This window comes from Harpia harpyja, chromosome 11 (assembly GCF_026419915.1).
Source record: "Harpia harpyja isolate bHarHar1 chromosome 11, bHarHar1 primary haplotype, whole genome shotgun sequence".
NCBI lineage: Eukaryota > Metazoa > Chordata > Aves > Accipitriformes > Accipitridae > Harpia > Harpia harpyja.
In genome coordinates, this window is record NC_068950.1 from 27,904,730 (window position 1) to 27,917,292 (window position 12,563).

The following is a 12,563-nucleotide window of genomic DNA, read 5'->3' on the forward strand; positions in this document are numbered from 1 at the left end:
TTTTTTGGCAGATATGTTTCAGAACAGAAAGTCACAGTAAAGCATGGCTGTTGCCAGCTTCAGACCCTGATCTTCCTTATCAATCCAGGGCTTTGAGCTCAAACTGTCCCCTAAACTCATTGCATGCTCATTATACAATAATAGGCAATACTAGTACCAGGCAACAGTACAACATTATAATCACTCTAAAAGATAAAACAGATGTTCCAATGTATTTAAAAAAAGTAAATTCTACTTTCTGCATTAATGATCAACATTCATTATTAATGGCTAAAGTACTGCATGGGGTATTCTGTTTTGGATGAATTCATAAGAATTAACTTCCACTTCCACTTGCATTTTTGCTTTAATGCTTTTCCCGTTCCTCCTGTGAAATGTTTACAGCTCACACAGCGATGCTAGAGGAGTAACTGATTTCAAGCTCAATGCCATCGTTTCGTAACTATGCTTAAGGAACCACAGGGGAATAGAGTGTCACCACTGAGTAATATGAATAATTTCACATTGCGAGATAAATGAGGCAAAGATGGGGCATTTATCCAAAAATCAATCCAGAGGCGCATGCAAGACTCCCTTTCATTTTTTTCTTCCTTAAGTGGGAGATATCTGTGTGTGATTTCATTTTGTTTCCATTTATACAATTCAGCATGCAGTCTGTAATTATAGATTTTGGCACAAACCCGCACAAGTTTCTTGCTATTGATGTTGAAAAGCTGTCCTTCAACTGGTTTTGCAAGCTATTTTTTTTCCTGTACTGCAGCTATGTCACAACCAGTTAAATTGTACTGCAGGCAAGGTTCTTTTAAATTTATTTGTATTTTAGTAAATTTTTTTTCTTAATTGAAAATTTTAAATTAATTTTGAATCATTCAGAAAGAGCATCAACCAATGCATCAAACTGACACAATCATTATTTAGCTTGATAAAAAACACTTCAATAAAAAATTGTTTGAACTTTACCTAAAAAATAGAACTTTGCTGCCCTCTACCTGTCAATTTCCAGACTGTGGGAGAAGACAGAAAAATCAGAACTCTGTCCAAAGTCCCAGACTTTTCACAGAATAGTAAAAAGAGCTTGGAATTCAGCTACAATTACACAATCTGTCTGGATCAGGCAGAAGAATCAAAGTCACAATTATCATTCCCCCTTTATTGAGTTTAAATGAGGGAATGCTATAAAACTATTTGGAAAATACAAAAAAACCCCAGCCAACCAGCTCTTTTGCTTACGATTAAACGTGGAGTGCACAACCACCATGGGAAGAATGATTGCTAAAAGCTTTCAATTATATTCAGCTGGAAGTCACTGCCCCAAAATCACTCACTCATTTAATCATCCATTACTGGGGCTACCAGCATGGCTTTCCTCGGGCCAAAACCACTCCACTTTTAAGTATTATGTTCAGTGCATGTAGGACAACAGCCATGTTTCTACCTCTGCTTTCTCTCACAGGAGTACACAGCCTCTTCCCTTTTACAGGCTATATTCCTCAAACATTCTGGGTTTGTTTCGCTCTGTTATGAAAGGCAAGACCTGCAAAAGAAAGCAGAAGGAATCAGTCTGAGCCCCTGCTTCAACGGACTTTCTTTCTGTTGCACTAAAAAGCGCTGAACGTCTACAACTGAAATCACTGAAACAAAAGAAAACCTCTCTTCCTTGCTTTCCTTCTTCCATCAGACATTCAAGTTGCATTTGCGCTAAACACTTGTGACCAGAGAATCAGCACAATGTCAAACATCTAGAGTATGTCATTAACTTTAAAACATAATGAACTGTTTGCATCTAGGGAATACAAACACACAAGCAAGATCCCCTTTGTTAATTCTACTCTTTGAAAGCCAGTATGAAGTAAAACAAGGCGAGTATACCTTTTTAGATACACCCTTGATTTAATCCTCTTCTAAGCAAAGCCCTCCTTCACACAGAAGGAGACCCCATCGATAGTTGTTCCAACATGTATTATTCCAGTAACATTAACAACCCTTCAGATCTGACTGTTACTAAAATCAAGGAATCTGCATGGAGAGAAAAAGTTATCTTTCATTAGGGTTAATGGCAAAACTTCTGAGAAGCCTGGCAGGAAGAGAGACAGCTCCTGCTCTGGACAGCTTATAAAGATGTAAGAAGAGCACACGCTATCCGGAGAACGAGAGGGAGCGAGAAGGCCTTTTCTCAGTCGTGGTCTAGATTCTACTCCCATAGAACCTAACAAATCAACACTGATCATCTCAGGATTACACCAGGCTCTGCTACCTACCACCAGAGAGGATAAAAAGCCTCCAAGAAGTTCACTCGGGATCTCATTTTATTAACCACTGCTGCACAGAAACTATACCAGTGGCCTCCATTATAAAGCCTTAAGACAGACAGTCAGACAGACTCGGCAATTCAGACTTTGTTGGTTGTTTTTTTTTTTCATCTTGAGTTTGTTTTAAAGAACACCACCACAACTCCTTTTTTTGTGAATTTCCCAGAAAAAAAGCCAAAAAAAAGCAAGGCTTTCAAGAGGAACTGAAAACCAGATGAGTTTCACATGCCACAAAATAACAATTTTTTAATGGAAACCATGGAGAGCCACTTTGGAAATACAAGGACTGAAACACTGAACGAGCAGTTCTTTTGCTCATGGAAAAGGAATTAAATGAAAGCATCATCTTCAACAAAGAACACAGGTACAGAGTAGGCATTTTATTTAAACAGAAGTCCTGGGGTTATTCAGTCATGGTAGCAATAAAATATGTGATTCTGTGGTAGGCTCTCTCTCGAAACCCCAAAATACTTTCAGCTGTTTTATGAACTTTTACAATTTCCTTATCCAAGTGAAAAGTTTAACTATTACAAAATTAATTTCTACAAGACATCAGAAGGCATTGGAAGAGCTAAATACAAGCAGAGAACCCTTGACCCCTATTCGGTTACTTCTAAAGCAATACTTCCTCTCATACCACCATTATTCAAGGAGGTTTTGGGGGGTTTGGTTTGGGGTTCTCGTTTGGTTTTGTTAACTACCAGTGCTCTCAAATAGCAGTCAAACAAATAAAAAAAAAATAGAAGTACCACAACAAAAACTCTTTCAAGCAATCCCTTCCCAACCCATAGAAGCTCTCCAAACTGAGAGGTCAATGTAAAGGACCTAACCCCCATGATTTTAAGAAAGTATTTTAACTCCACTGATAGAATTGGTGCAACCTGAAGTCTGTTCTCCTGTGAAGGGCTTATGATATTTTCTGACCAACTCAGAGGAAAGGAACAAATACAAGAAGTTTTATGAGCACAGTTAAGAATTTTATAATAGTATCATCACAACTGTACTCCATCATGCAAGTTCAACAAAACTAAAGGTAGAAATGTAATATTGCTAGGGAATACCACTAGACAAACATCTTACAAACATTCTGCATTTGTATACTTCTACTGTAACGTTAAAATTAAGGCTGAACAGCTTGGTTTTATGATAGTCTGCCAATAAAGTCCAAAAGAATTTTTCAAGAGATGGACATTGACTTAAACTTAGGAAAAAATAAAAATCAAGCCCCTTGTAATTGGGAATATTTTTCTTAAATTAGGAAAAAGAACTCCACAATAATCTTTGAAAAAAGAAATTATGGCCAAACTCCATTTGGAAAGACAACATGGGTCCCCAGAACTAAACAGTTAAAAAATCTCTTACAGGAAGAGAATAGCGGTCTGAAATAAAATGAAAGTGCTCATGCAACCTTGCATTCTTGTTTTGCATTTTGAGTGTCTTATTTTAGTCACTTAAGATCTCAGGCACTTTAGTTTCCATAACATGAAAGGTACGCTGCAGTTGGATCTGTCTGGACTTCAGTGTTCAGTACTGTAATTGCATCTGGATTTAAATATAGTTTCTACATTAAAAAAAATAGGAAAAAGGTTTAAGAAAAGTTTGAGGAGCTGAAGAATGGGTAACTCCTTTTGTATGTTCTTTCAAAGATTAATACCTGCCTCTCTGTCCATATTTATGCTTCCAACATCATTTATTATTGATTCAAAGGTTGGAAAAAATAGAGAATTAACAACGGGGGGGAGGGGGAAAAGAAGAAATTAGTCCTGTATAAAATATCCTTACCACTTCAATAAGAAATCAGAGACTATGAGTGGTAAAACAAATGTGATAGGGGAAGAAAGAATCGGGCAGAAGGGAGAATAAGTTGATCTTGATTTACAATACTGACATCAACCTAAGAATTAACATTTGGCTAACGTGTCTAATATGTAGGAAGAACAATTACCACAATAGAGGTACCATTACAGCACCCTCCATAGGCACGAGACACAAGATTCTAACTAGAGCAAAAGACACTCAGAATAGAGCAAAAGAGAAAGTGAAAAGATAGTATCATGTCAAATATGTAGAATTTAGCTGCCTCTGATTTTGCCATGTTCCCTCAGCATACTTCCAGGGAAATTAAGTAAACATTTATGATATGGATGAGAAGAAGTAGTAAAGGCTATAGCATCCACAAAAATATCAGGCAAAATTCAGATTCTGACAGCCACAACTTCTGTAAAGCAGGAAGCTGTTGGTTTCTGCTTGAGGTAACACCTCTTTGCAAGAATAAAGCTTTCACAAAGAAATCCTACTGCATTTAAAAATTCATGCATTAACTGGTATCTTTTACATTTTAAATATCTTTTCATTTTGAAATGCTTGTTGACTTCTTTGAAAACCATTCTGAACCATAAAGGAAAATGTTTAGAACATTATTAAATTAGTACGATAAAGTCTTTGTGAGCATTTTTTGTAAGAAACACAACATGAAAATCTGATTGTTTGAAAAATCTGTGAAATGGAAGCAACCTAGTTCTGTTTGCTGAAGGTCCTTCCTTATTTTGGCCATATTTAATGTCCCAAAAATGATATCGTCATGTATCTCCAGCTAAAAGGAACCTCTTGAGAGCAGCAAGGATAAAACGAATACAAATTAATGTTGACACAAAGTTCATTTTAGCTAACCAAGACTACATTAATTACATCATACACTTATATAAATATTGTAAACCTACTAATGTCCATCTTCTCAACAAACACAGTGCTTGGCTCTCATGCAAAAGTAATTAGCAAACTGCCGTGCTTTGGCACAGAACTTTGCATGCTCTGAACATTGTTTTATGTACACATTCTTACATTCACTAAGACTTTGTGCTTACCGAGTTTTGCTGCAATTAAGCAAGACTAAAGAGACAATAATTATTTTACATTTACTTTCAGAGCTTGAAATATCCCTTATTTAGATTATCTGATAACAAAACCCACCTTAATTCAAAGAGCCTACTGCAGTTTTATAATCTTTAACGCTTTCAGTACAAATCCAAGTTTATTAGGGATGAATTTACATACTTCCATATTCAATTTGGGCAGCTGAATCCTTTGTTTAAAATAAAAAAAATAGAGTCTCAATGGACAGAGACACTTAAGCTTTAAACAGGATTTTCTCTCTGCCCTCCTGAATTTCCATCTGAGGAAGGATAGGTTAAAGGCCATAAATGTAGAGCTATCTTTACAAAGGAGACGGAAATCCAAGTCAAATATGACTTTGAATTTCCATTGGTTTGTCCTAAGCTATTCTTGTTTCTTCTGACAGACCAGTATTCTGTTACCTTTCTGGAGGAGCTGGAGAGAAGACTACCAGTTCTTAAAAATATGCACAAGAAACTAATGTGAAATTACAGATGAAAAGTAAAAGAGTTTTGTTCCATTAAGGTTTCATCTTTTCTTTATGGATTAGCTTTCACAGAGGACATATGGAATTGTATTTCCATAATATCAGAAGAACTATCAGTTTTGTAAGAGTAGTGTTGATGAAGTGTCCAACACTTGATCTTACTAAAACGGGCTGGGTGGTGCCCTGGCTGTGTTGCTGTCAATGGAAACTTTGCCATTGGCCTCAATGCACTGGGGACTTCACAGAGAGCATACTACTTCTATCGAACACGTGACTTGTTTTCCATATACTGAATATATTTTTCTGGCAAATAGCAAATCACTAAACTGAAGCAGTTTAATCTGCTTTAAAGCTGCTGCAGAAAATAAAGTTAGTCTGACAATTGTGTCAGCATTAAAACTGGTTGATAAGCCGAGTGCAGTCAAAGGCTGATAGCAGCTTAACACCTTGCATTTAAAAATAGCCCTTTACACTTCATTAATCTCAAGGTTTAAAACAGATGATGGAGGTTTACAAGAAAATGAGCACCAGCTTTCAAGCATATCCTTTCTAAATAATTTATAGTTAAAATACATGTCAATGCTGCTATACAGACATGAAAGTTGCAAAAATAATATACCTGAAGTGAATATAGCTAGAGATTACAAGGAGATTGCAAAGGCTGTAGGGCAGGGATCATCTTCTGTCTGTACTCTGAAATGCCTGCCAGGCGTTTAGGTGGTGTGAAAACACTGAGTATAAAGTAACATTTTCATGAGGCATGTGTAGCATAAAGGTCAATCAATCAATGAATCACATTTTTCAAACTATGTCTCTCTCTGTTACAATGTGAATGTTGCTATTTCACAAGGGTATTTAAAACACAGCTGTTTTTTAAAAGAAGTCAGTGTTGTATCCTCACCAAATTCAATAAAAAGCCAGGAAATCCCTGGAATTAGAAAACCTATACAGCTGTCCTCCTTACCTCTTGTCCATGTGACACAGAAATGCAGATTGTGACTGCATTGTGCAGATCTGAGCAATGAATGCAGCCTTACAAGGTGCTTAGATTGAATCTATTTCTTCTCACTTAAAGTTACATTATGCTAGACTTAAGGCATGCTTTATTTACATGCATTCAATCTCTAGTGGGAGTTTATATACTGTTCACTGGATAATTCTCTAAGTGAACAACAGTCCAGCATCAAGAAGAGTTTCGTGCAGAATACAAATAGACGACTACCTCCCAGGGACAGCGAGTTCCCTGGGCTTACGTTGGGGATGAGGATTGGTCGATGTGTTCACCCTCAGGGGCTGTCTGGAATTATAGATCAGGGACCTTATTGTCATACCCCAGCTGCTGCACAAAGCCACTAGAAGAAAGGAGATTTACGAGTATTTCAGCAGCACTGAACAAGGGATACAGAAGCTATACAACTGGGAGTACAGTGGCTCTAAATCTGTAGGCATTATGCAAAAAGAAAATGCAGAGTTCGGCATCAAGGGAGCTCTCCCAGAGCAATAGGACATCTTTGTAAATTCTCTAAAGAATAAATTTAACAGTTATTAAAGAACAACACCCTGTTATTGCAGTCACTGAACTTTACATCACAAGGAAAGATGCAAGGGATTTTCAGAAAGACATCTGTCATTTAACAGTGACAGTGACCTCAGCACTGATGAGCAATTCAAATCCCCAGTGATGGAAACAAATTAACCCCTTGGTACACGGTGGGTTGAGAACTCCAGCATTAGGACGACTGCGCACTGTAACAGTACAGCGTGTAAAAGGTTTTACCTTCAGACAAGCAGTAGATGGAATGAGGTAGATTTTTTAAATCGTAATTGCTGTGCATAAAAAACACTTATGACATTATTTAACATCATGCTATTGACAGTCTTCAAAAGGTGCAAAGGAATTTCAGTGGCAGAAATAAACCCTTCACTGAAAAACATTTATAATGTAGTATTTAAGGACTGGGCACACAAGTAGGAACGCTAACATCTTTTACATATACCCATTTCACACAACAATTGTGTTTTACCAAGAGGGTGTTCAGTCAGTCAGATTCAGAACTGGGACACTCTAGAGATCCTGCAGTCTTTTCACTAGGAACTGCTACAACATTGGCCTGCAACCTGACCTGATCCTAACTCCTATACATAGTCCTAAGGAAACCACTGAGAAATACAAAATCTGCCAATATGTTCTATACACTCAGCAGATGGCTGCAGGGCAAGAAGAAGGACAGGTCATAGAGATTACTCCATCCCAATGACTCTAGTAGCCCCCATGATACCTACAGAGAGTAGGACTGGACAAGAAGTTCTGAAGAGTAATACAGTAAGACCTTCAGCCCTTCTTGACCCTACCTCACATTCTGTGCATTTCCACATAGAGAACTAGCACAACACAAGACAAAGTATCCCTCCTCCCGGGAAGGGCACCATACTCATTTCTAGACAAACCTTCACAGCTAAGGCAGGCAACTACATCTGTTCAATGCTGAACTCCGCTGTAATCAATACTACCAATAATTAAATTGTAAACCTCTTTCCCTCCACTGAGTCAACTGCACTGACTTAGCCTCACAACGCCTGAACTGACTCCTCACTTTCTCCAAAGGAAAACACGTAAGAGAGACACATGATGGGAAACCTATGGCTGAGTCTGGCAGAGAACTCGGCTCTCATACCTTTATAGTTTTGCCAGTCTTTTGAGGGAGGAGATGCCCATGCAGCATCACAGATTGCTTAGTAGTCAATAGAATTGTTTTTTCCACCCCCATGCCCCGTTTTTTAAGTTGTTTACTGTGGCATTTAACAAGTGTGTTATTTATCACTAACAGAAACAAAAAGTCACAGCAAGAAGACACAAAGGCTGAAAAACAGGGCAATGCCATATGGAGCCCCACACTATACCAACAAAATCCATTTTAGGCTTTTAAAATTAAAAGTCGTAGAGATTGCATAAGATTCACCCTTGTCTGAATAACAGTTAAAATAAATTAGCTTTCCAAAATACATATTCTAGCCCAACTAAAAGACCTTTGATCAGCAAGAAAAACACAGCTGGCATTAGCTAGGATGGCTATACAACAGTGGTCCTCTCCAGCCTTATAAATCTATGGCCTTAATGGAGTATGTCACTGTACTCCAGGTAAACAGTGACTGCATGCTAAACAAATTGCTGATCTGCCATGACAGTGTCCTCCCTCAGAGTAATTAGCTTCCAGATGGATGCCTTTAACACAGAGTAAAATATTCATAAAATATAAAGCCCATTTACATCTTAAGGCAACTGTAAATTGTCCACTGCCATATGTGTAGTAGCTACATGCTTATCTTATCTATGTTCTGGGAAATTAAAACAGGCTCCAACATGTTTCAGTCATCTCAGTGTGAAAAGAGGAAGACTGATTGACAGGTCCTCTTGAAGAAACCTTAGCCATTGATGGTTTAATGATACAGCAACCTTACAGACTGGACCATGATGTTATTAGCTGGTGATGAAGGACATCTATCTTATGACTCTTCTGAAGTGAGAAGATGCTCTTTTCTAAGTGGAGCACATCAACACTTGCAGCTCTTTTCCATAGTCCGTACAGCTGTTCTGCTTTTTACAATCTTTGACAAATACTCACTTAAGTATGCCACAGGTTATGCTTATTCACAATATATGCATTCTTCCTGCCACCATATTATCCATTCTTAGCTTTTTTGGTACCCCACAAAAACTCCCAACATTCTTGACTTACCTTCACAGCTTTGGGTATACAGAGAACCCTACAAACACAGAAACAGTTTGGAATACACATGTTCTAGAGTCCACGAGGAAGATGTATGGAGTACAAAGGAGTGAAGATAGCAAGTCTCCATAAAAAGAACAGGCACATTCGGTGTGAAGACTCAAATGTTTGACCTGCAGAGGACCACAAAGGCAAGCAGATTATTTATTCCTTGTTCTCCCACAACACTTGGTATTATTCAATCCTGAAAAAGACAAACAAACAAAAAAGCAACCACACTTCTGCATATAGGCAGAACTTTGTTTTAAATCAGAATCACAGGATACTAGGGGGTCTTGTTAAGAAGCCTTCTACTTTTATGTTTTTGCCTCAGCAGATTTTGATGCTCCAGATCACCCTCTAGGTATTTATTCCTTTTCCTGTGGGCATCAGCTTTGAAGTACCAAAGGGTGGGATGAGGAAAGCTTAGATTTGTAGAATAAGATCAGAAGCTCTTTTGTTTTAGATGTTGGACTTCAGTTTATACACATTTCTGTTTATACAGAAAGGCTTATTCATTGGCTAGCTGTATTTAAAACCAGTCAAACCTGTTTATAGACAGCTGAATTGAGCTGCAGGACTTAGTGCGGTTACAGTTATTTTAAAAGCAAGTACAACACTAAGCCTAAAAAAAACCAAAAAAAACCCCACCACAACTTAGGACAATTTTAGAAATTAACTTAAAAACAAATTAAACAGATGATATGTTATTCATTTTTATACTTAGCTCAGAACAAACCTTCATTGCCAACACATCTGATGTAAAATTTCAATGCTCTCACATGATTAGAGGGACTTCATTGCAGACTTTAGACCCAAGAATATGTGGGACTTACCAAGCCCTTCCTTGCTTTAAGTTGGGAGGAAGCATCTAGGAGAGACCCAACTCTCTGATGGTTATGGGCATTCCTTACAATAAAGTTTCTCCCTACAATCCTAAAAGCTGAGTGGGTGAGGACTTCATTTAGTGGAAGGATAACCAACTGAACAAAAGCTCTGGATCCTCTATTTTAGTGCTGCTTAAAAAGAGCAGGAGGCATTCCAGCATCTGAAAAATACTGGAAGATTAGATTGGCATTTAAAGAAAAGCTTGATACTTTTTTGTAGAAGTCTGTTGGCAGAAGACAGGAAGAAAATGTATAGTTAATATTTCAGCAAGCTGAAAACTGATTTAATTTATTCTTAACTATAAGCAATACAGGAAAAGCCAAAGCAAGAGAATCTACAGGCTCATTTCAAGATTTCAATCCTTTGCATAGCACGAAAACAAGCCAAATATTACATGAGCATGATACTAATTGTTCTACAGTTATACTGTGTAGCAAAAAATAACTGTATATAAAAAGCCTAGTGCATTTGGGCTGCAATACACACAAGAATACACACATATAGTAGTTATTCAGTATGTGTAAATTTGCAAGGATTAGTGCCCGTATTTCTTTCTACTGTACTCACTTCCTTGCAAGTTCAACCCTAAACAAACCAAACAGAAAACACAAACAAAAAAACCACAGAATATTTTTTTCAACATTTCTCAGAGCAAAAAGAATTGAATTAAGTTCTAGCTCCAGAAACAGGTAGTTACAACATGAAACAAGTTGCATGTATTTCTTCAACACAACAACACACCATTAAGCAGTGTCCTGTAAAAGACTAAAAACACAGCAAGGTGTTTCCAACAGAAATAAAACAGCATTAGCATCACTGTGCAAGTCAAATCCCCATAATTCTTGTGCAAAGTAAATCCTCACCTGAAACATGTCATGCAGTTTTGGCTACTCAGATCAGAGGTACCACACCTTCTCTGTTGATTCCACTCAAGCAAGACACTAAAAGAGTTCTACAGCTCATGCACTGGAACAGGATTAGAGAGATCTTGCCTTTTTTATTCCCCAACAGACATTTTTAAACATCCTGAAATACTTCACATCACCTGATGCCACTTTTTATCAACCACAAAATTCCTTATCAAACCTCTCAATATTGATTCCAGGACAGGACCTATACCCACCAGCTGCCTAAACTCCATCCAACTGCTTGTCCTTAATCAGCTGACTCCCCAAGAAACCAGTCACTAGTAACCAGTCATCATCTGGAGCGTGAACCATCAACAACTACATTTCAAATCCAGTTTTCCACTGATCTTTCATTTAGTTAACCTGGTCTTTAGGGACTGGGGGATACAACTATGCTCCCAAATTGTTTGTGGTATTATAAACTGTATCACCTAGGGTAGTCAACACTCCAAGAAGGTTCTTTAGATAATTATCTAGAGAAAGGCATGTGTTACTGCAACCAACACTTACAAACAGTTCAGAAGTTGACAGCACATAGCTGGTCTTCGGTGAATGCAAAGAAAACTGGAAAGGTCTCTTAGCAGGGATGGGTAAATAAATATACCTGTATATTCCAGCATGCACCTTCATCCAGAACTGCCTAAAACTGTGGGTTTTTTTCTGAGATTCTGAAACAAACAAATGCAATCTCCACTCAGTTCAGAATAACTGGGGGGGGGGGGGGCACGGGGAGCACAGCTTACCACGAATCCGTCATCTGGAATGGGCAGCCATTACTCCCTCTGAAATTATTTCCATACTTTGTTATTGGTGTAGGAAATTACTTTAATTTGATAAAACACTAGCTGGAAAAGGGACCCAGGGACTCCATTAAAAGTTCTTTCTAAGCCTATAGAAAAGGGTAATTTTGTCCATTACAATCAGCAGTTCCTCCCCATCCAAAATCTGTCATCTAAGTTTAAGCTATCACTTAACACACTTTATAGGTGAGAACTGTCAGTATACAGCAGTCGTCAATTATGTATTTTAGATTAGCAGTGAAGTCAAGAATGCTTAAGAGTTCAAAGATCCTGAGGTCATAGTAGATAAAATTACTATAACAATGGAAATAAAGTACTGAGATCTTAGGTAGAAGGGCTTATCTTAGCTGCTTCTAAGCAACTTAATTCTCTCCAACTAGTGAAGGAGCCATAGACAAAGACAAAAAACCCACCACTTGCAGAAATCTGGGCAGCATCTCAGTTCTCTTAACTACTGCAAACAACTTCTCATGCTAAAGCTCTCGCCAGTTTCTAGAACACTGATACAGTTC

At 37.8% G+C, this 12,563-nt stretch overlaps 1 long non-coding RNA gene across 1 annotated transcript; it reads right to left on the reverse strand.

Moving 5' to 3' along the window:
- Positions 1-881: 881 nt before the first annotated feature.
- LOC128148507 (uncharacterized) lies at positions 882-11,963 on the reverse strand. The gene is made up of 4 exons (XR_008237299.1): positions 10,292-11,963; positions 9,426-9,589; positions 1,870-2,016; positions 882-1,534 (listed from the first exon to the last, which is right to left on the reverse strand). It is a non-coding gene; the product is annotated as an uncharacterized LOC128148507 (long non-coding RNA).
- Between the last annotated feature and the right edge of the window lie 600 nt (positions 11,964-12,563).